This window comes from Canis lupus, chromosome 19 (genome assembly GCF_011100685.1).
Source record: "Canis lupus familiaris isolate Mischka breed German Shepherd chromosome 19, alternate assembly UU_Cfam_GSD_1.0, whole genome shotgun sequence".
NCBI lineage: Eukaryota > Metazoa > Chordata > Mammalia > Carnivora > Canidae > Canis > Canis lupus.
Genome location: NC_049240.1, coordinates 36,448,398 through 36,472,684, shown reverse-complemented (window position 1 = coordinate 36,472,684; position 24,287 = coordinate 36,448,398). Strand labels below are relative to the sequence as shown.

Here is a 24,287-nt window from a genome sequence, read left to right as displayed (position 1 = left end):
TGGGAGAAGGGGAAAACTTTTACATTGCGTGGGAGACTGGATTTGATTCTTACTCTTACTGGGCAGGACTTTCTAGTTCCTGAAAGGAGAATCTCGATGATTCAAATGAGGCTCTTCTTAAAACCGTTCTAGACAGCCTCAGGAGCTGTTGTCCGGTCAGGGGGCAGGAAGGGAGAGGACACAGAGTTTTATTGAAGGGTGTCTTTCCCAGGCACCCCACAAAGGCCAGCAAACTGATTTCAGAGAGACAGGAGCACAAGGGAGAGCAGTTCAGGAAGACAGAGGGGCCAAGTGGGAACCATGGGTGGTGTGGGCCTGGAGTGTTGGGGGTCTCAGTGACTTGGCATGATTGGAGGGGAGGGGACAGCAGGGACTCACCGTGGAAGCCTTGAGATAGGGCTCCAACGTTTTTCAGAGGATCGGCAGCAGGAGGGGTTAAAGCAAATAAACAACAAAAAAAGGAATGTCCAACTTCTCAAGAAGGTTTCCTGGGAAGGGCTCATTCTCCACAAAACCACCTCCTCCTTCTTTCCTGAGCATGTCTGGCTGCCAGCCAGCCTTTCTCCCCAGCACACACCAGTTGGTTTGTGTTGCCACATGGGTCTGAGATTCTGTCTTCTCGTAATATTCTCATTTACCCATTTGGAAACAGAGGCCCAACTGGGGGCGGGGAGGGGTTCCTGGAAGGAGGGACACTCCACTCCTTTTTTCTCACTTCCCACAGAGGCAGGAAAGACCCACTGAGCCTGCACTTGTGTTACTTGATTCAAGTCAACTTGGACACAGAGATGGAAGTTGAACTTCTTGTGTATAAAACAGATGAGGAAGAAGCAGGAGAGAGGAGGCATTTTTGTTTGTGGGGCAAGAATGGTTCCCTGAAGAGCGCATTTCCAGAGGGTTTTACTTATGGTCCCCAGAGGGGAGACACAGCTGCTCCAGCACGCAGCTCTCTGACCCACACTGCTGTCTGGCGGGCTTGCACTTTCCCAACCGTTCACAATTTAGTTCACACTCTTGGTGGGCAAGAGATGCCTTGTTTTCATAAATCGAATTCATTCTGACTTTGAGCTTTAACTCTCTAGATGGTGAGAAATTAGATCTCGATCCGGTTTGGAGGGTGCTTCATGTCCATACAGGTACATAAGGATCAGGACAGTGCAGACGGCAGAAGGGCCTCTGGTCTATAGCCCACCCTTGTGAAGGCTAGATTCTCCTTGTTCAAACTCATGCCTTATCGGAAGGTGGTTAGCTTTACCGCTTCCCTGCCAAGCAGTGGCATGCCGTCTTTAGCTACTGTTCCCACGGCCACCTCTTTTAATGTTCTGTCTCCCCAGCATCCCTGAGCCAACTCTGGTACCTCTCCTTAAGGGGCTGCAAAAACTTACCTCCTTTGCAGGCTCTTCTGGAAGGAGATACCAGCTGCTTTTGATATGGCCACTGCTGTATACCCGGCCTAGCTCCATCCATTGCTCTGAGACCGTCCAGCCTAACTGCTTCACTGAGCCATGGGTCTTGGACACAAAAGTCTGGTTGGAGGAAGAGAGTGCTTTTGCCCCCTGCAACCCAAAAGCACGCAAGGAAAGGCAACACCAGGTCTTGCTCCCTCTTCATATTTGCTGGAGAGTGGAGAAGGAAGATACCTATAATTAGAAGTAAGAAACCACGAATTCATTATCCTATCACATCCGTCTAGTCTTTAGAGTATAAACAGTGAATAACTAAGGCAATTCCCTCGGAGACTTGCCTCAGCTGTCCCTGAGAGCTGTCAGCTGCTGATGTTCTTAGCAGAGAAGGTGTGAGTGCAGTAGTCCTGTGGTGGAGTCTGGGCTGAGCTGAGTCCAAGCATCATCTATCAGCCCTCATTTCCATGGCCCAACTGTGGGTTGTTACTCAAGATATATGAGAGAATTTGACCATGACACCTTACCCACTGTCAAAGATGAACATCTAACAAGTAAGGAGATTGATTTTACTCAGCCTGTTGCAGTAGGGAAAGTACCCCACATCTGAAGCTCAGGGTAAACACATTGAAGATGGGGTGATTAATAGTTGGGGTTGTAGTTTAGAGGAAGTCTCAGTCAACACAAGAAATGTTTTTTTTTTTTTTTTTTTACAAGAAATGTTTTTATTTGCCCCCCCCCCCCCCCCCCTCCTCGGTGGCTAGCTAGTTTCTGGGAAACAAACAGCTTGAATCATTATGAGATAAAGAATGGGAGATTAGAAGGGCACCTGGGTGGCTCAGTTGGTTGAGTGTCTAACTCTTGATTTCAGCTCAGGTCATGATCTCCAGATCCTGAGACTGAGCCCTGCATCTGGCTCCCTGCTAGGCATGCAGCCTGCTTGAAATTCTTTCTCCCTCTGATGCTCCCCCAAACCCTGCTCACTCATATGTGCTCTCTCGCTAAAAAAAAAAAAAAAAAAAAAAAAAAAAAAAAAAAAAAAAAGAATGGGAAGAAGTTGGAGGGTCTAGGTTGAATGGTGTCCCCCTGAAAGATATGTTGAGATCCAAACCCTCATCACTATTTGTTAATGTGTCTTATTTGGAAATGGGATCTTTGCTGAATGTAATCAGGTTAAGTTGAGGTCATAGGGTAGGCCCTAATCCAATATGGCTGCTGTCCTTACAAGAAGAGGTAAAGATAGTAACCCATAGGGGAGAAGGCTGCATGATGCAGAAACGGAGATTGGAGTGATGCCTCTTCGAGCCAGGTAATGCCAAAGATTAATGACAACACTAGAAGCTAAGAGAAAGGCATGGAACATATAGTTCGCTATAGTCTTGAGAGAGCATCGTCCTATCAACACCTTGATTTCAGGTCTCTAGCCTTCAGAACTGTGAGACGAAATTTTTCTGTTGTCTTAAGCCACCTAGATGTGGTACTTTGTTATGGCCACCTAGGAAGCTAATACAATCTATGCCTGGCAAAAGGGGAAAGGTCTGTGTTCAATCTTGCTCAAGGTAAACAACAGAGGCATCATGGCCTTATGGGAGTCATGATAAAGAGTAGATGGCATGTCTTGCATAAGTAATGTGGGGAGGACAGGTATTTTTGTGAAGCCCTTTCAGGAACACAAAAGGGTAGGGGATTGCTTAACCATCACTGGGAATATGGCACCCATCATTGTTAGCCCACTTAAAAACTTATAAATGGATTTCCACTCCTGCAAATTGAATTCCAACCTTCCTAGTCTTGAGTACAAGAGTGGGGCCTCCCAACCCCACCAGCCTTGTCTGCCTTGCTCATTACTCTAGCACTATCCACATGCCTCCAACTGTTACTCCACAAACACAACTGGCGGTTCACTGATGTGTCTTTGTTAGTGACATTAATTTTGCCTGGAACACACCCTGTCTCTCCTCTTTTTCTCCTTTAGTTTCACGCACCTTCTATATCCATGTCTCTGAGGAACATACCCTCACATCCATTTCCCAGGTCTCTCTGGGATTTTATGGAAGCCAGGGTTTACCTCAACAGAACACTCCTCCCACTGGATGGGAGTCAGATGTTCCTATTTCTCTGTCTCCTGCTGGGCTGTAGGTTCCCTGCGTGCTCTGATTCTACTTTGCTGCAAAGCTCACTTCGTGGTATGGAGAAAGGTGATAAATAAGTATTTGTTGAGCTGAAATGAACTCTGTCTCCTTCAGACACTTCTCCCTGACCCTCGGAAATGTTTCCTCCTCAAAGTTAAATGTTATTTCTGCCCCCCACCCCCCAAGTGCTCCTTTGCTGATGTATGTTCAGCCCTGGCAGAGAGGTGAGGTCTGTATTTTCAGGTTTCGTTGCTTTCCCTATAGAAACACTCCATTTACAGTTTTAGTATTCCAGCTATAGCCAGAAAAAAAAAATCCTCTTTCTTTGCATAGGCTTAAAAGAATATTTTTATCTCATCACAAAAGTATCATAGCTCATTGCAAAATAAGTTTGGAAAAATATAGAGAAGTAAAGAACTCTAAGAACATGAAATCATCTATCATTCTACAACTCAGAGTTAACTATGTATCAATGTCATATCTTTTAACAAAGTGATTTTCATGTTGTACATTCTATTTTGCAACCTGATTATTTTTAATTAACATTTCAAGATCAGTCTTCTGCATTAATATATACTAATTTTTGTGAAAAGCACAAATGTTTTTCAGGAATGAACTTTTCCACCTAGAGACAATTTCACTCTTCTGGTGAGAAAATCCCTTTCCCCCACTTTTTGATGAAGAACATATTTGGCTAAAGATCCCCCACACGTTTGGAAATGTTAGAAGTATCGCTCATGGAAGGTGATATGAAGATTGGTTGCTAAAAATAATTACTAAATTAGCAAGTGAAATGAAGATATGTCTAATGTCGAAATGTGGTTTCTCTTTCAGTTCCAGTGACTGCCTTTTTAATGTACTCCTGTATGTTAGGAACCTAGAAGTGTATACTTGTGGCTAATGCAAGAAGGTGCCCATCATGTCCCCTATCAGCTTCACCACTGTCATCATCATCACCAACATCACCAGCATCAGCATCATCACCACCATCACCACCACCGCATTTCCTTCACCCTTATCACCCTCATCCACATCATCCACCACCATCAGCAGCATCACCATCATCGACCAGCAGCATCACTTTCACCACCCTGACCATCATCACCATCACCATCTTCACCATTATCCTCATCTTCATCACCACCACCACCACCACCGTTAACAGCATCACTATCATCAAACACCAGCATCACCTTTACCACCATCACATCATCACCACTACCAGAATCTTCTTCGCCATTCTTGCCATCATCACCACCACCACCATCAGCAACAACACCATCGTTAAACTCTCAGCATCTCCTTCACCACCATCGCCACCAGCAGCATCAACTTCACCACCATCATCACCATAACCATTACTACCATTACTATCTCTTTCTCGTCATCTCTTCCTCTTCCCCCTTACCTTTCCTCCTCCTCTCCTTCTTCTCATGTCCTCCTCATTCTTCTCCTTCATCATTTTCATCATCATTCTCATTCCCATTTCAACTTGCATTGTTTAGAGATCTGGGAGTTATACGAATACTGATGTACATGAGAGCAGAAGAGATGATGTTAAAAATTTACGGAATACATTTAGGATTTTTCCTGAACTATTTTAATCTCCAGGCCTGATTTAATTCTCTGATGTGGAAACATGACCTGTGAGATAATCCTGATGCAACAGCTTTCCTTTCAGCTTGATCAATTTTAAAAAAAATCTCCAAAATAGCATTAATAAAGACAAGCCATAGAAAGTATATTTTACTCATCTGCATTTATATTTATCTAACCCACACAACTGCTTAATGTGAAAAGGTCAGGCCTTTCGATCTTGAAAGCTCACATGGATTTCCCTGAATTATGTAGACGTTTACCTGGTTGGATAATTTGTATGACTTTTTACAGAAACTGTAGAGAACACATTCCAAGTCATAATATACAAATTGGTGTTTATATTTTCTCCTTTGAAGAGGGCAGTAACCCTGAGAAAGATGTTAGTACTGATACCACAGAGCAGACCCCACGTAAGAGCACCTGGTGTCTCCAGTGATTGAAATGATATATTAATGAGCTCTCATTCTCAGTGACATTTTACCAGGAACCAATTAACCGTAGTAATTACATGTCTTCCACTGTGTGCTCTGAAATGTGAAGTGCATGGGTGTTGGGTTGCTGTGTTTGTTGAGCATTTTTTTTCCACATGACAACCCTTTGAGCACTAAAACTTTGAGTCATTTATTATGTTTCCCTTGCCTTCTGGGTGTCCTAGCATGAAGGAAGATCTTGCCAAGGATGGGTTTATAACCACAGATACTGGTGCATGTAAATGAGTGTAGCCCAAATACGAGGAAGCCTCACCAAAGCTGTACTTCAAAGGGTGGCAGAAGGTATGGGAGGAAGAGGACACATTGCTAAGAACAGAAACAGGTCAACCTTCAAGTTAAAAGCCAGATGGCTTAGGTAAGGAAAGATTTAATAAGGGGTCCTGGTTATTTGACTCTTCTAGGTAATGGGGTGAGTGCTATTAGATGGGAATTTTTTTTTTGGCTTCAAAACTGTTTTAAAATTTTAAAAATTATCACAGTTTGGATTTCTAAGTAAATAACTTTTCTATACTTCACTTCCCTCACTATAAAATTTGGATAATTGTACTTGCCTATAAGTTTGTTTTGAAGATAAGTTAATATATGTGCAAGTACTTAGGATGGTCTAGGTAGATCATAAATGCTCAATAAGTACCAGTTATTGTTTTATTAATCTATTGAACATAATTTGACATTCTAAGACTTGGAAGTTATGGAGCTGCAGACTCAAGTTTTTAAAAACAGCACTATAGTGCTTATAAAATATAATATATAATTGGGTAAAAATTAAAATAGTACGAAATAATGGAAAAGCACAAGAAACTAAAACTAGCTCATATATCACACTTTCAAAGATAACCATTGTTAAAATGTTTTGGGAAATCCTCAATGTCTCTATAAATAAATATGAATATATATATATATATTCACAGGTAAATACACATAATTTTATACTTTTGTTTTTCTTTGTTTTTTTGTTTTGGAATTTTATACTTTTGAATCATAGTATGTTCTTCTGTAAGTGACCTCTATCACTTACATAGTATGTCCCAGATGTTTTTTAACCAATGAATAGGACTTCCATCATAATTTTTAGTGGCTGTATAATATTATGGAGCATATTATCATATATCATTTGACTGCCCCCCCAATGATGAATATTTGGATTGTTTTTGTTATTTTTTTGATATTATATAATTTCTTGTATTGTAAATTTAGAGGTATAAGATGATTGGGTCAAATGGTTATATACTTTACATTTTGAATCATATTTTTGTACTGCTCTTCTAAAATGGTATTGCAAATTTATATTCCATGTGGGTAGGATTTCCTAGGAAAAGGTAAGAAGTTGGTGTCAGGGAAGAAGGATTTTTTTTTTAATAGAAGACTGTCTTTTATTTTTATTTTTATTTTTATTTTATTTTTTGTATATTTTTTGTTGGAGTTCTATTTGCCAACAAATAGTATAACACCCAGTGCTCATCCTGTCAAGTGAGGAAGAAGGATATTTTAAATAGGAGGGACAATATGAGTAAAAACAGGAAGAATGGGAAAATATATACTATATTTGGGGTGACTCCCCACTTTTCTTGATCTTGCTGTTTTTCATTCCACATTTTGTGGAACCCCGTAAATTATAAAACTGGTATAAATGACATCCATTCTTCTAAAAGGTATGGTGTGGGTGAACCCTGATTCATTCAACTTTTAAAAATTTATTTGTTATTCAATTTTTTAATCATTATTGATTACTTTTTTTTAACCAGTGTTTACTATTATGAACAATACTATAACAAACAGTCTTTGAGTTCTGGTGGTTTTATTTATTTCTGTGGGAAAGCTTTCTAGGACCAGGTTTGCTGAATTGACGAGTACATATATTTTAAATTTTAATCTATATTTTAATCAGCGTTTCCAGATTGGTTTCTCAAGAGGCTGTAACATTTCACACTTCCACCTGAAAGTACGGTTTCTCCACATCTCAACCCATAATAGGTATGTTCCTTTTAAATTTATGCCAGTTTAATGGGCATAACATAATTTTGATTTGCATTTCTTTGGTTACTGGTGAATTGGAGAACTGTGCACATGTTTTTGGCCTGTGTGGATTTGCTAATCTGTGAACAAGACAAAAGGCCCCATTTCTTTTGCCAACTCCTACCTTAAAATAAAAAAAAAAAAAATCTATTCAAAGTGGTGCATGCACATAGCAAAAAATAAATAATACAGAAACGTTTATAATAAAAGCAATAACCACTTGTCCTATCCTTCCTCATCCTTATTCCTAATCCCCAAAGTCAGGCTAGAGTCCACATTAGTTTATTTAAGCGTAAAGTGATTTATGTCAGGGTAATATGTAGTTTACAGAATTTCTGCCTTCTTTAGAGAAGATATGACAGAGCCAGGAATGAACATTTTTTTTCTGGGAGAAACCTTCAAGTGTACTATGGGAACTCTGGGCAGAGATGCTTTTGTTTGGCAGCCTGCCGCTCAGCACCTGGGACATTAGGACACAGGATTTGGTCTCAGCTGCCTCAGGTATCTCCAGGTCACCTCCTGCAGCAAGTAGCTACTGAGAGCAGGGGAAGGGGAGTTTTGAACTTTCCAGTGTCTGAGCACCCTGGCTCACAGGAAGGGGGTTGGTTAGCATGTGGGTTGGGTGAGCTAGTGGTGTGTCTGCCACAGCTGTGCTCCTGTCTGTCTATCCCTTCCTTGTTTCTTTATTTTGTGGCAGTAACTCCCAGGTACATTACGATAAAATGCAACTTGCTGACTGCCTCTCCTGAGCAAACTTCCTGAAATCTGTCAGAAAATGTATTGATTTTTCCCCTTGTCACTGTGGATCTTTGTCCATTGGATCTGAATTTTAGATTCAATGTTAGATTCAATTTTAGATTCAATGTTATAATTTTCTACAGAGCTTTGAAATCATGGCTCATTGTCTTCTAAATAATGTTGCTATTGAGAACTGATTTGCATTTCCTTGTAGGTGAGGTGTTTTATTTATTTGTTTTTTTTTTTTTTATTGTAATCTTTGTGGAGACTTTTGAGTCTTTTCTCTCATTGTGGTGGTCTATAATTTTGTGGGGATGTGTGCTCAGCCCTCATCTGGCTCCCTCAAAAGAAGAATCATCTGTCTCTTCAGTTTGGGAAAATTTTTGTTGAGTATTTATACTCCTTAATTTATTTTTCTTTTTTTTTTCCTTCTCATTCTAAAACTGTTGTTTTAGAACTGGATTTATCTTCCATCTCATTCATATTCTCTGCCCTTGTCTCTCTATGCCTTAGAATTTGAGATTGTTCTCAACTTTATCTAGGCTACCTGTCGTCTTTTTGTTCTACAAATCGCTATCTTATTTTCCAAGAACCTTTATAGAATTGCTTCCTTTTCATGGTAGATTATTCTCTCCTTTTTTCTTTTTCTTTTTTAGAAGGGGGGGAGGGAGAGAGTGAGCGAGCAAGAGAGAGTAGGGGGAAGGAGGAAAGGGAGAGAGAGAGAATCTTAAGCAGGTTCCATGCCCAGTGTGGAGCCCCACACGGCTGGATTTCACAACCCTGAGATCACGACCGGAGCCAAAATTAAGAGTCAAACACTTAACCAACTGAGCCACCAAAGTGCCTCAACCATTCTTGTTTAATGAACGTAAAACCTTTAGCATCCTTGTGAGGATACTAACTAAAAACTTTAAAACCCTCCCATCTCTCTTTCCTTTGGCACTAGTTGTTCTGTATGTTCTTGATCCTTCTCTTTTGTGTAGGAACCCAGACCTTGCATTGCAGACTCTTTGATTCTTTTGGAGAACATTTATCCAGCTTGATCCCGAGGGCAAACAGTGCGGTGCTGCCAGTTGTTCTGATTGCAAAATGTGACACCAACTTGTGTAGCTGCTTAGAACTATCTCATATCGAAAGACTTCCTTCTTGTCCTGCTTCTCACTTCACTCCGTATATCTCCTTGTCACATGTGTTAGGCAAAATATATAATGGTTCCCAAAGATGTCCACATCTTAATCTCTGGAACTTCTGAATATGCTGACTTACCTAGCAATAGGAACTTTGCAATGTGATTAAGTTAAGGATCTTGAGTTGGGGAGAGTAGCCTGGATTATCCAGATGGCTCAAATAATATAAAGGTTCTTGTAAGAGGTAGGGGGCAAGGTCAGAGACAGAAAAGGAGATGTGACAATGGGAGCGTTGGCAGGGTGCTTGGCCACAAGCCAGGGAATGTGGGCAGCCTCTAGAAGCTGGCAAACCATAGAAACAGATTTTCCCCTAGAATCTACAGAAGGAACACAGCTTTGGCTTTGGTTCAGTAAGACCCATTTTAGACTTCTGAAATTGCTCCCAAAGTGAAAGATAAGATCATTGGTGTTGGTTTAAGCCACCTAGTATGTGGTAATTGGTATATTCCAAGTCATGGAGGAACTGCTCACCTAAGGGGAAGCGCATCTCCCACACTATGGACTTTTCTCCTTGGCATGTTCTGGCTGTGGCCTCGTCCATCTATTTATGGACCAGAGCATCATTTTTTAATTTCTGGAAGACTGGAAGCATTTCTGATTGGGCAGTGGTCCACTCCTCCCTATTCCTAGTGCTGTCATGAGATGGTTTTCTCTTGTTTCTTTACAGTCATACTTGAGAAGGATGAGAAGGTATCAGGGTGCTCTTGGCATCAGTGACGCTCTGATATATACACAGGTTTACCGAATGCTTCCAAAGCCTGGTTATTTTAAAGTCATAGCTGTCAAAGATGACCCATCAAAAGGAATTCTTCTGGCTCTTCCTCTGGCTCCCTGAAGCCTCACTTTGGTTCAACACAGGCATTTGTGAGACAGCTGGTGGAGATTAGCGGTGCAGGCTCTGTAAATTATGCAGAGTGTTTCTTCACAGAAAGATAACTGGGGTGAAGCAGCAAGCCGACCTCCTAAGCACCAGGCTTGGAGCCGCGGAGCCGCCGTGCAGCCATCTGATGCGAATCCCAGCCAGGTGCCACTTCCTCCCAGCCCTGGGCTGGCCCTGCTATGAGGAGAAACACTGCTTTTCTCCAGGAAACTTTAGGGAAAGTATTAGGAAGCTGGGCAGGCCTGCGTGGGAGCCGGTGTCCTGGAGTGGTGACTGCTGTCTCTTGGCCTGCTCCTTCAGGCAGCGACCTTAGTTCCTTGTTAAGGCTCACGACTGGACTACTGAGTTAAGTTCTCACATTTCTTCAGGTTCTGCAACTTCCTTATGCATCATGGAGAGAAGTCGTGTGCTGGTGGGTGGGCAGCCTCAGCATTAAAAGAGGGAGAAATTTCCATTTTCCTTCTAGCATGGGCACCGTAAGCAAAGCATAGCAGTTTCGTCACCAGCCCTGTCTCAGACTTGCAAGGTAAAATATCACATTAATAGTTTTATTGTTTGACTGTTTCTGTCATTTGAGGAGCAGTAGAGACCGTCCAGGTTGTAGAAGACAGACAGGGCTGAATTTAAAATTCAGCTCCTCTGCTTCTTAGTCTTTTGATTGTGGGTTCATTTCTTAAACCTCCATAAATCTCAGTTTTTTCCCTTTCAGTTGAACAAGTGGACAACGCTTATAACACAGTCCTGTCGTGAGGATTAAATGAAATAATGAACAAATGGTTGTTAGTACATAAATATTTGTCCCTTGTCTGTCTCTACTATAAGGGCTAGCAGTGTATTTGCGGATGCTAGCAAGAGCTAATGGTTCTCACACATTTTATGGCATTTATTTTTTTCTGATTATGAACATTATAAATGTATGCTTATATAAAAAATTTGGAAAAAACCCAGCAAATATTATAAACAGAACTCTCACTATCCATCTCACCCTCTAGAGATAACTACTATTAGCATTTTGGTGTTTTTCCCGTTGTTTTTATAAATAATGATAGAGCAGTTGTTCATTTTGCATGTAAAGCCATAACTTGTTTTTCTCACTTAATTTTACATGGACACTTATCTTCTCAAGAGAGAGAGATTTCCTCTTTCAGCAGCCATGGGTGTCTAGACTTGGGGAAATTTGGTATGAGGAAGATTAGACAACACTGGGAGAGAAGCCAGAGTCAGGAGGCAGTTTGGCCTCATAAAGGGCAACATTTTAAGGGGGTGAAGTGTGGTGGGTTGGTTTCACAATCCTATATAACATAATTACGTTGTGTTTCAAGATGGTATATTTGGGGTATGAGAGGTTTAGGATAAGGGCTTGCTTGGGCCTGGCTGGACCTCATGCTGAGCAGGCCAAAGACAGCATCCTCCATCTGAGCTGAGAAGTCACCTTCATCAAACTTCCTCCTGTCTGTATCTTCTCTTGTGTTTTGTGGAGGACGCATCATATGGATCTGAGAACCATGCTACTATAAGATGCATGTATCAGAGTATTCCTTTGCATCAAGCCTCGATGCAGGTATCTGTAGGAATAGGACAAGGACTCAGCATGTGACTAGGAATGTGTGCTTCTAGAGGCAAAGTCCAGGGGCCCAAAGGCAGTTACTAGAAAATACCATTTAATGACCAGGTTCCCCTCAGGAATCCATAATGAGGCTCAAAGTCTCTCTGTGGATCTTCTAGAATTCTGTGTACATATATTTTTCTAGGAAAATAAGATTGATGGGGAGTCTGTGCCCTCCTCCCAATTATTAAGAGCTATTGATCTCAAAGAAGGGGTAGAGTGCATAGTCTGCAGACAGTCTCCTGGGGGGAAAAATGATTTTTTGTCATTGAACTTTGGATAAGGACCAGAGAACAGAAAACTGGAAGTTATGTTTTTTGGCAAGAATCTGCAATGCAAATATTCAATATTGCTAAATAAGGGACGATTAATTTGCTTTTATATATGTAATCCTTCCTTCCTTCCTTCCTTCCATCCTTCCTTCCTTCCTTCCTTCCTTCCTTCCTTCCTTCCTTCCTTCCTTCATTTATCTGTCATCTACCTCTTTATATCTATTATCTGTTTGAGAGACTGGTTTGGTTTTAGACAGACCTGTAAGTAATTTATCTTTTTATTGCTTTCTTCATCACCCACATAAATTTGGGATAGCTTTTTGCTTCCTAAGGATTAAAGGATATAACATTTGATGTAAAGCTCTTAGCACAATGCTTAGTATATAGTAAGTTCTCATTAAATATTTGCAATTCTAATGATACTGATTGTTAACTATAGACATATTATAGCTCTCAGGTCATTATGCTCATAGGAAGCTCCTAGACTGTCCAGCTCTGGAATCCCTTCCGTGGCACTGTGCTATATGTTGGAATACTGAGTGTTAATGGTTTCTGTATCCATGTTTCATTTCTTTAAAAATGAGCTCTTTCCTAGGGTTAATTTGTTAATTGATTGTTTGTGTATTAATTACTGATAACACTGAGTTAAAATCTTCCTTTAAGGGAAACTCAATGACTAGTTTTGTTGGAGTAACTCTCGGATAGGCTCTGTTATAATCCATTAACAAATGACCTCAAAATCTTAATGACTGGAAACAAGAGAGGTTTATTTTATGCTCTTGCCACATTGTCTCTCATGAAGTAGTTGTGGGCTCTAGTTATGTATCTTCTGCTTGGTTGGCATAGCAGCCACCATCTTGAATGGTGCAAGTCACTGTATGAACAGAGAAAAAGCTCTCCGGAAGCCCTCCCACTGACATTTAAATCTTCTAACCTGGTGATATACATGAGACTTTTGACTGCCATTCATTTGCCAGAACCAGTCATTTGACCACACCCAACCACAAGGAATAAGAAATACAATCCTACCATGTGCCTTAATGATTGGAAAACCATAAATATTTGATGAATTTATCTATGACTAAAAAAGTTGGTAATGACAAGATTTTAGGTCATATATGGTAATCAGTTTTGAATATTTAGACTATATGACTTCCCTCAAGTCATATTACATGAATGACCACCTACAACAACTTCTATTAAAAAATGTTAAAAAAAAAAAAAAAAAAAAAAAAAAAGGAAATGCTGGGATCCCTGGATGGCTCAGTGGTTTAGTGTCTGCCTTTGGCCCAGGGCATGATCCTAGAGTCACGGGATGGAGTCTCACATTGGGCTCCCTGCGAGAAGCCTGCTTCTCCTTCTGCCTGTGTCTCTGCCTCTCTCTCTCTCTCTGTCTCTCATGAATAAATAAATAAAATCTTTAAAAAAATGTAAATGCTTAGGAGCCTCTGGTGATATCTTGGGATGTTGAAGAAGGAGAAGGGGGACGCCTAGGTTGGCTCAGTGGTTGACAGTCTGCCTTTGGCTCAAGTCGTGATCCTGGGGTCCTGGGATTGAGTCCAAGCAAGGGTCGGGCTGCCTGCTTCTCCCTCTCCCTGTCTCTGCCTCTCTCTCTGTGTCTCTCTTGAATAAATAAATAAAATCCTCTAAAAAAAGAAAAAGAAAGAAAAAAGAAGAGGAAAGGGAATTGCTTATCTCTTTTGTTTTTCTTAATTACTTTCAGTTTGGGTTGAGTGTGTCAGGACTGGTATTGATATGCTAATAGAAAAGTGGTCTTTTAGGCATAATATTCTCCTTGGATGGTGTTTGAAATGGCATAAGGAAGAGCCTTTGCTAGTAGACACAGAAAGGGGAGGGATCTTTAGCATCAACAGGGGACAAACTCTTTCGAAGGGGAGATGTAGAGGATTTCTTTTTCTTCAGGTGACTAAAAGACATCTGGTGTGAAATGTGAGGATAGCAATATATCAAGACAATTTGGGTTAATTTTAATCTTACCCATATACTCTGTGAGCTGAGATTTTCCATTTTGCAAATATTTCTTTTTATCAGTTAAATCTTGAATGTTCATAGTATCATATAAATTCAGTAGGCATTTTTTGTTTTAGATATGACAATATTGAGATATAAGGAAAAAAACCCTCCAAGATATTTACTGAGTACCTGTTGTGTGCCAGGCACTCTGAGACATTTTCGTATATATCATTTGATTTTAATCCCTCAGTAGCCCTGTAAGTCATGTATTTATTATAATAATATTACAAGAAAACTGAGGTTCAGAACATTGAAACTGGTTTTATTTCAACTGCATTAGAACCAAGTTTCCCTAATTGCTAGCATCTTCTTGGGGCATGTGATTCCTTTTCTCAGTCTCACTTAGGTTTGTCAGGACTGCAGACGTATTCTTCAGTTAGTGTTGCCTCTGTTCATAGTATTTCTCCTTGACACATTCAATTTGACTAAAATGATTAAAGTAAGTTCCATTTTTTTTTTTGGTGAAGTTATTACTAGGGCATCATAGAGAGAAGGCTCTGTATTGAGAAGGTTGAAAAGCTGATGTTCTAAACATGCCAATGAAGTGCTAGGATTTTCTATGCCAGAGAGGCAAGAAAAAAATCATCAGTGAGTGTGGCCTGATACTCAAACATTGTTACATTCATTCTTCTTTTTCTAATTTCAACTGTATTCAATACAGATGACTTTAATAACTTACCAAAATTTCCAAGATTCCTATGTACAGATTAATAGGGAGACATATTGGATTTAAGACAATGGCATCAGCAATAAAATTTTTAAAGATCAAGGTGACAGGATTTGTTTACCCAATTTAACACACACACACACACACACACACACACACAGGTCTTAAGACTTTAGCAGGAGTTTATTGTTCATTATTCAATAGTCTCTTGGGATTTTCTAATTTGGCATCTATGTCTTTGATCATTTGCCAGAAACCCCAAAGGTCCAAGACACATAGTAATAAGACATTTTGTTGAAGTATAAATTTGAACCACAGAGTTGATGAGAAATATAATTTGTAGAATAAATTATATACCTAGAAGTGAGGTCAGCCTGAAGCTTAATATTTGCATCTTGACCTGGCTGTGTTTTGTACTCTTCACCTCAGCATATAGAAATAACAAAGCAAATTATATTCTATAGTAGCAACTGAGAATTGGTGAATTAAATCTATCCTTATTTCTTTTCATATTGTTCACCAGTGGATATGGAAAAAGTATTTAGGACTTTTACTAATATTTCTGTTTTAATTCAGGGGTTGACAAAATGTGGCCCACAGGCTGAATTCAACCCACCACTTGTCTTTGTAAAAAAAGGTTTTTAGGAATATAGCCATGCCTATTTGTTTACATATTGTCAATGGCTGCATTCATGCAACACTGGCAGAGTTAGTGGTTGTAGCAAAGATCATAGGGCCTGCAAAGCCTGGAATATTTACTATTTGATGTTTTTTTAAAAATAAATAATTTATTCATGAGAGACACATAGAGAGAGGCAGAGCCATAGGCAGAGGGAGAAGCAGGCTCCTTGCGGGGAGCCTGATAGAAGATTCAATCCCAGGACTCTGGGATCACAGCCTGAACTAAGGGCAGATGCTTGACCACTGAGCTACCCAAGTGCCCCTGCTATCTGGTGTTTTTTTATTTTTATTTTTTTATTTTTATTTTTTTAAATTTTTATTTACTTATGATAGTCACAGAGAGAGAGAGAGAGAGAGAGAGAGAGGCAGAGACACAGGCAGAGGGAGAAGCAGGCTCCATGCACCGGGAGCCCGACGTGGGACTTGATCCCGGGTCTCCAGGATCGTGCCCTGGGCCAAAGGCAGGCGCCAAACCGCTGCGCCACCCAGGGATCCCCCTATCTGGTGTTTTAAGAAAAAGTTTGCTGGGATGCCTGGGTGGCTCAGCGGTTGAGTGTCTGCCTTTGGCCCAGGGTGTATTCCTGGAGTCCTGGGCTCTAGTCCCATGCCAGGCTTCTTACATGGAGCCTGCTTCTCCCTCTGCCTGTGTCTCTGCCTCTCTCTCTCTCTGTCTCTCTCTCTGTCTCTCTCTCTCTGTCTCTCATGAATAAATAAAATCTTTTTTAAAAAAGAAAAAGTTTGCTGTACCCTGTTTTAATTTTATTCTTTAAGTTTTTTGACTGTTTTATATTGTGTTTTCTATAGCATATAATAATAGTATCTGTACATAATTTACAAAAATATATATATATATACATACTGGAGGTACATTTAAACATCATTTACTTATATGCAGGCATGTTCAAGAAAGTTTGGAGACCACAGGTTTGGGCTAACTATTTAAGGGATGAATGATTGACTTTGTTGTGGCGATTGGTGTCATTAAAGACCCACATCTGGTTTTGTGAGATGTTTGTATTTTTATTATGCAAATTCTATGGGAGAAAGAATGAGTAGAGTGGCACATGAAGAGTGGCTAATATGAGATGGGAGGGAGGGAGGGGAGAGAAGAAGAGAGGGAGAGAGGGAAAGAGATTGAGAGAGAGAAAAAAGGAAAAAGGAAGGGAAATAATGAAAAGAGACAGGCTACCTGCCATCAGCAGTGCCTGTTCAGAGCTGTTGAATACACCTGTGTTAGGTTCAAAGTCAAAATCGGCTCTAATCTGATTGCAGTATGCACTGCCTGCATGGTGCGATTTGAAGCATTTCTGAAACATTTGAAAAGCTCCTTCTGTCCACAAAGAAAGAAAAAAAAAATCTTCAATTGCTTTTTCTCAAAACCTGAAATTTTCCCAGTTAGTCTACCTCTCAGATTATGGGATTTAGGGCTCTCTTAAAAATACATTTGTATGCTGATACTGAGGGACAACACAGTGCATATTCAGCCATGAACTCCTTTTGTTAATTAGCTCATTGGATTACTTGGTGCTCACTTGCTTAGTTGAAAAGTAGCTGAAGAGGCCCTGAATACAAATCCTTCTTTAGTTTTGGTAAGAACAAACCAGTTTAGGATGGCAGAGTTGGACCAGAGGTGTGGTCGCTGGGGGCAGAGAGTTGGATGGGGAAGCATGTTCCAGATAGCTCTGATCCCTGGTCCATCTGCAATGGAACGTGGATGATCACAAGTTGCTTCTCCTGAGCTTGAAGGTTCATTAGTCAGCGAGGTAATAAGGACTATATATCACCAAGGACTCAAGGCCCACTGAGAATTTCTTCTGTATGTATTCATCTCGGCAAAGCAAAGCCATGCACAGCTTAAAACTAATCTGCATTAATGAACAGCCTCCTTGATTTCCATTTTTATGATGTGTACGGCGTGGAGATTTGTTTCCCCCCTGCTCGCAATGGGATGGCTGACTGATGAATCACCTTCTCTGAGAAGATTGTCTGTGCACAGTAACGTTGCAAATGGGTGCAAATCAAAAAATCTTTTATTATTTCATTAAAATGATAACACAGGCTCCTAGTTTCCAAAATTATCTTGTCTCTTCACATGACCACCTGAGGTTTCTGTCTTGTTGTATGGGTGGGTGTTGAATGAGCCTCTGAGCTAGTGCCGTATGTCAGAAGATGCAGCTACTTGGGATGGTTTTGACACATCCTAATTTTGCTAGTGAAGCAGGAGAGGAGGCTGTCAGAGATTATTAAGAGTAAGATGCAGGTATCTGGAATGAATTGGAAAGAACAGTTTGGAACTAGGGCCAGATCCAGAAAGGCTGGGAACTGTGCGACGGGATTGTGGGGAGAAAGAGAAGGGGAAAAAAAAAGAAAGCAAAATGCACATGGATCACTCATAGGTTTAACATTAGGCCTTAAGCCTGTGAGCACAAGATCCTCCCTGAGATGATGACCCCACCACCACCGCCACCATGATCATCGCCACCGTTATCATGCATTCTGGCACTGTGCAAATTGCTTAATAGGTCTTTCTTTATTTTTAGTCTTCACAGCAACCTTTTGAGAGAGATGCTGCTATTATTCATATTTCTTTCATTCTTTAAAAAGTTGAGATATAATTCACAAATCATAAAATTCATTCTTTTAAAGTGTGCATTTCAGTAGTTTAGTGTATTTACAGAGTTGTGCAACCATCACCACTATCTGATTCCAGAACACTTTCATCACTCCAAAAGAAACCCTGCACCTGTTAGCAGTCATTCCTCATCTTTCCTACCCACAGCCTTGCGTAACCACTCATCTATTTTCTGTTTCTATAGATTTGCCTATCTGGACATTTCATATAAATGTAACCATGTAATATGTGAGTTTTTGTAACTGACGTCTTTCACCTAGCATAATGTTTTTAAGGTTCATCTATGCTGTGGCATGTATCAGTACTTTGTTCTTTTTATGATGAATAATATTCCATTGGAGAATATATCATATTTTGTTTATGGATTCACTGATGAGCATTTTGGTTTTCCCCTCTTTTTGGCCATTATGAAATGATATAAACATGATATAAACATGTGCTAATATAAACATGAATGGACAAGTTTCCGAGTAGACATATGCTTTCAGTTTCTGGGGTATATACCTAAGAGAGGAATTACATCATACGGTAATTCCATGTTTGACTTTTTGTGAAAAAGCCAAAATGTTTTCCATAGTTGTTGCACCATTTTACATTTCCACCAGCAGTGTATGAGAGTTTTAAGTTCTTCACATCCTTTCTGGTATTTGCTATTGTCTTTTTCTTATAGCCATCTGCGTGGATGTGAGGTGGTATCTTATGGTTTTGACTTGCATTTCCCTAGTAACTAATCACATGGAGCATCTTTTCATGTCTTATTGGCCATTTTTATATGTTATTTAAAGAAATAATAATATAATTTAGATTATTTGCCCACTTTGTAATTGCGTTATTTACCTTTTTATCATTGAGTCATAATAGTTCTTTATGTTTTATGTATACTAGATCTTTATCCATTATGTGACGGTCAATTATTTTCTCCCATTCTGTGGGTCTTTTCATTTTTTTCCTTTTTTTTTTAAATAGGAAGTATTCTTTGAGCAAAGAAGTTTTTTAATTTTTGTGATGTCTATTTGTTGTTTTCTTTTGTTACTTGTGTTTTTGGTGTCATGTCTCAGAAACCTAATCTAATATGAGGTCACAAAGACTTGCTCCTATGCTTTTTTGTAACTGTTCTACACTTTTAGCTCTTCCATTTACATCTTTGACACCTTTTGATGTACTTCTAATATGGTATGTATATAATTTTTGCATATGGTGTGAGGTAGAAGTCCAATTTCATTTTTTTTGCATATGGATATTCAGTTGTTTTAGCCCTATTTGTTGATAAGACTTGTCTTGGCATTTTGTTGAAAGTCAATTGACCATAAATGTATGTATTCATTTCTGGATTCTGGATTCTATTCCATTTATTTATCATTATGTCAGCATCAAGCAGTGTTGATTATTGGACCTTTGTTACAAGTTTTGAAATTGGGACATTTGGGTCTTCCAAATTTGTTTTTTTTTTTTTCAAAGTTGTTTCAGTTATTCTGAGTTCTTTGGATTTCTGCATAGATTTTAAGATCAGCTTGTTAATTTCTCCAAAACAGCAGCTGAGACTTTGATAGGGATTGTGCTGAATCTGCAAACCAATTTGGGGAGTATTGCTGTCTTAGTAATATTGTCTTTCCCTCCATGAACATTGGATGTGTTTCCACTGATTTATGTGTTCTTTAATTTTTCTCAATTATATTTTGTAGTTTACCAGTGCAAAGGTTTTACTTTTTGGTTAAATTTTATTTCTAAGTATTTTATTCCTTTTGATAATTTTAGAGATGGAAGTGTTTTTTAAATTTTATTTTTGGATTGTTCATTGGTAGTGTATGGAAATACAGTTGATTTTTGTACATTGATCTTGTATTCTGTAATTGTGCTGAACTCATTTATTAACTCCAGGAGTCTTTTTATTTTGTGCACTTCATAGAATTTTCTATGTGCAATTTTCTAATATGAATGTTTTTTGTATCTATTTCTTGCCTAATAGTCTTCACTACAACTCCAGTACAATGTTGAATAGAAATAGTGAGAGCAGAAATCCTTGTCATCTTCACCAATGCCTTTTAGCTTTTTACTTTGCCACCTAGCCCTATTGTCTCATAAATTATATATGTATCTGTATAAGTTATATATAAAATATATAGTTTAGAGACTGCTATATAATTATGTACATAAGATGATATGATTATGTATATATTTGTACTAATGACTCCACAGAGCTCTACTAGCTTGAAAAACAATTTTTTTTCTGGGAAAATATGCTTAAATTTCTTATTAATACTGAGTAAGAATTTCTTCTAACCCCAACTTGTTGATGATTAGGTTCATGGCTTAGGGCTGGGATTTAGAAATGGAAGGACTGAGGAGTAGGTTTATTTTTAACACATACACACATACACACACTCACAGAGTCAGGCATGGTTTTGGCACTTAGTTGCAGTCTATCATTAATTTATATATATAAAAAATAAGTTAGATACGATATAAATTAGATATTATATTATATATAATATTGTATCTATTATATTTATTACATATATGTTATATATAAATTTGTGATAGACTGCAACTAAGTATAATTTGTATATACACCAAATCACCTACTTCTCAGTTAATACCCTCTTCCTGTTGTCATCCCATGGAGTCAGCTCTCGAACATGCAGGTTTTACCAGACCTAAAGGAAATTGCAAGGTGTTGTACTCTGACCTAAGAAAATGTATGAGAGGGCAGCCCCGGTGGCTCAGTGCTTTAGCGCCTGCCTTCAGCCCGGGGCGTGATCTTGGAGTCCCAGAATCGAGTCCCATGTCAGGCTCCCTGCATGGAGCCTGCTTCTCCCTCTCTCTCTGTGTGTGTCTGTCATGAATAAGTAAATAAAATCTTTAAAAAAAAAAGAAAATGTATGAGAAAACTATAACTGAGGCTTTTATATGTGTGGTGACCATATAATTTGTAATCAAACTGGCAGTTCTAAGCATGAAAGGGGAAATTAGTAATAATTAACAGGTGGCAGCGGATGAAAGGCAGGGCTTTTGGAAGAAAATAGACATAAGTTAAGGCTACTTATAAAGAAAAAATAAAATGTGTTTTAAATATCTATTTAATGATTTGATTTGATGTCATAAATGTATGTCACATGCTTTATCATACCAAGCCCCATTGTTTGATGAGATGTGAGTCCAGAATGATGTTCTAGCTTATATAAATCTGAGGGAGAATTTCCAGGAGTGGTTCAACCTGCTCCCTTGCATAACAGTCTTAGATGTATGTGTGCTTCTTGAGCAATGTGATGCACTGATTTGGATTCTCAATATGGTACTCAGTGATATGCTTATTGAGACATTTATTTTTTCTTTTCTTTTTTTAATTGGAGTTCAATTTGCCAACATATAGCATAACACCCAGTGCTCATCCCATCAAGTGCCCCCCTCAGTGCCTGTCACCCAGTCACCCAACCCCCACCCACCTCCCTTTCCGCCACCCCTTGTTCGTTTCCCAGAATTAAGAGTCTCATGTTCTGTCTCCCTTTCTGATATTTCCCACTCATTTTTTCTCCCCCTCCCCTTTATTCCCTTTCACTATTTTCCATATTCCCCAAACGAATGAGACCATATAATGTTTGTCCTTCTCCAATTGATTTATTTCACTCAGCATAATACCCTCCAGTTCCATCCACGTCGAAGCAAGAGCCTTTTTTTCTTAAGGAAATGTCCTGTCTGGGCCTAAGGTTCATGCTGTGTTCAGGCCTCTGCTAAAGCAGATGTTTTTTCTGAACTAGATCACGAGCCAGGATTTTTTCCCCTTAGGATTATAAACTTTTAGACATCAATAGTGATTTGGCCTCCTGCATGTCTGGAGTCTGAAACTGACAGCTCTCATTTAACCATCTGCATAGATCACAGACACCATGCAATCTACCAATGTGAGGGATTCCAAATATTCATTAGAAAGTAAACTGTTTGGCACTATTTATCTTCTCAAAAACAATGATAGTTGGGTTCCCAGGCTTGCCAACAGAGTTCTTTAAAGCCCAAATGTGCTATATTATTGGGCCCACAGAACCCTGCTAGCTAGCCCCATTTGGACAACAAAGTTTTTTTTGTGAAAATGTGATCAAGGGTTTCATCTAGTTCCAAGTTGCTGATGATAGGGGTTATATTTTGGGGCTGGGGACTTAGGAAGACAAGGCTGTGGGGTCTTGGGTGCTGTGTTAGTTTTCTACTGCCATGGTAGCAATTTAACACAAAGTAGTGTCTTAAAGCCACACAAATTTACTATCTTACAGTTCCTGGCATCAGAAGTCCTGCACAGGTCTCACTGGGCTCAAATCAAGGGGCCCACAGGGCTGCATTCTTTTGAAAGCTCTAAGGGAGAATTTGATTCCTTGCCTTCTCTAGCTTCTAGAGGCCACCCACGTTCCTTGGCTCAGAGAATCCTCCTCTATCTTCAAATCCAGCAATAGCAAATGAAGTCCTCCCCAAGCTGCCATCTCTCTGGGCTTCTTGTGTGTGCTTTCCCCTTCTCCTCAGAAGGAACTCTGTGATTACTTTGGACCTGCTTGGATAATTGAGGTTCATCTCCCCATTCGAAGATTAGTTGAATAGCGGCCTTACCTCCATCTGAAACTTTAATTCCTCTTTGCCATGGAAAGTAACATATTCACAGTTCTCAGGGATAAGAACATTGACACATTTGAGGGGCCATTATTCTGTCACAGGTAACTAGGGACAAGGGTCCTGTCTGAGTATTGGATTCAAGTAGTGGTTCAATGTTACCAGTATTTTGCAACTCTATGTAGAACCATCCCTACCTTTTAGTTCTTTCTGGATGTTATTGCCTTATTGCCTCTCACCTAATTTCATAATTTTCCAATAAGTCAATAACTATGGAAGTCCAGCTTTTGGAAAAAGTAAAAATTCTTGTATGCTCTAAAGTGACCTAGGTAGGCTCATGGAGGAGGCTGGTCTTAAAAGAGGAATGATGAGTATGTGGGAGAATTCTCCAGGGGGTAATTTAGGACAGTTTGTTGGGAATGATGAGGGGTAGGTAGGTGATGAGAAGAGAGAGAGGCTGATGTCTCTTTTGCCATGTATAAGAGATGATTCTGGACACTCTTGAGTTCCATTCTTACTGTTTTGGGTTTGATATGTAAACTTTCTGGCATCAGAGAGAAAATACATCCTGAAGAGCCTCCGATTATTCTGTGTTCTGGCCAACCTAATCCTGCCTGGGAAGAGGAACTGCAAGGCCCTAATACTGCTCTGTTTTGCACCTCAGATATGGAATGGAAATGTATTATGAACCTTTAGCTTTATAAAGAGCCTGCTTTGTAAGCTACCCTGAGGCCCATGCTCTTTGTGGCATCTCATTCAAAGAAATTCCGGTCCAACATATAATAATACTTGAAAAGCAATTAAATCTTGACTTCTCTCTTGAGAAAATGCCAGAGAAGGATTACCTCCAATGCACAGTGCCGAATTTTCAGAGCCCTGTTCCATTTCCTTCTCTTTCTCTGACTCCTGTGCAGAGACTCGTTCTCCCCCTCCTGCTTCAGTTCAGAGGACTCTTTTAGGTCACATAGACTTTTCTTCCATGTCCTTTTCTCTCTCTTTCCTGTTTCTCTCCAGTTTGGTGAAAATCCAGCTAGACTCTTGCTTCTTGATCCAAGGAAACAAAGCCAGATTCTCCTTAGTAGATGGCAAGGGGACAGGCTGGTGACACTCATACATTAATTTTCCTGCCACATTTAGTTCTTTCAATCAAGGGAGAGAGCAGGGAGGCTAGGGTTGGTGGGTATGCAGGGCCATTGGCAGTGCAGTCCCCAGGCAGCAGTGGCCTTCTTGGGCTAATGGAATCAGTGTTGTGAAGCAAGGGGGCTCCACAGGAGCGGAACGAAGGCATCACAGACGGGACTGCAGGAAGAAGCTGACCCTTGCTGGGGGTTCATTTAAATGGATGCACTTTACAAATATTGG

General features: G+C 39.8%; 1 long non-coding RNA gene across 3 annotated transcripts in view; it reads left to right on the top strand.

Moving 5' to 3' along the window:
- The window catches only part of LOC106560032, a 123,839-nt gene that overhangs the window by 84,919 nt on the left and 14,633 nt on the right, over positions 1-24,287 (top strand). For all 3 annotated transcript variants that reach the window (XR_005374187.1, XR_005374189.1, XR_005374188.1), the window contains 2 exons: positions 5,787-5,977; positions 7,511-7,596. This is a non-coding gene — a long non-coding RNA (uncharacterized LOC106560032). The remainder of the gene's footprint in view (positions 1-5,786; positions 5,978-7,510; positions 7,597-24,287) is intronic.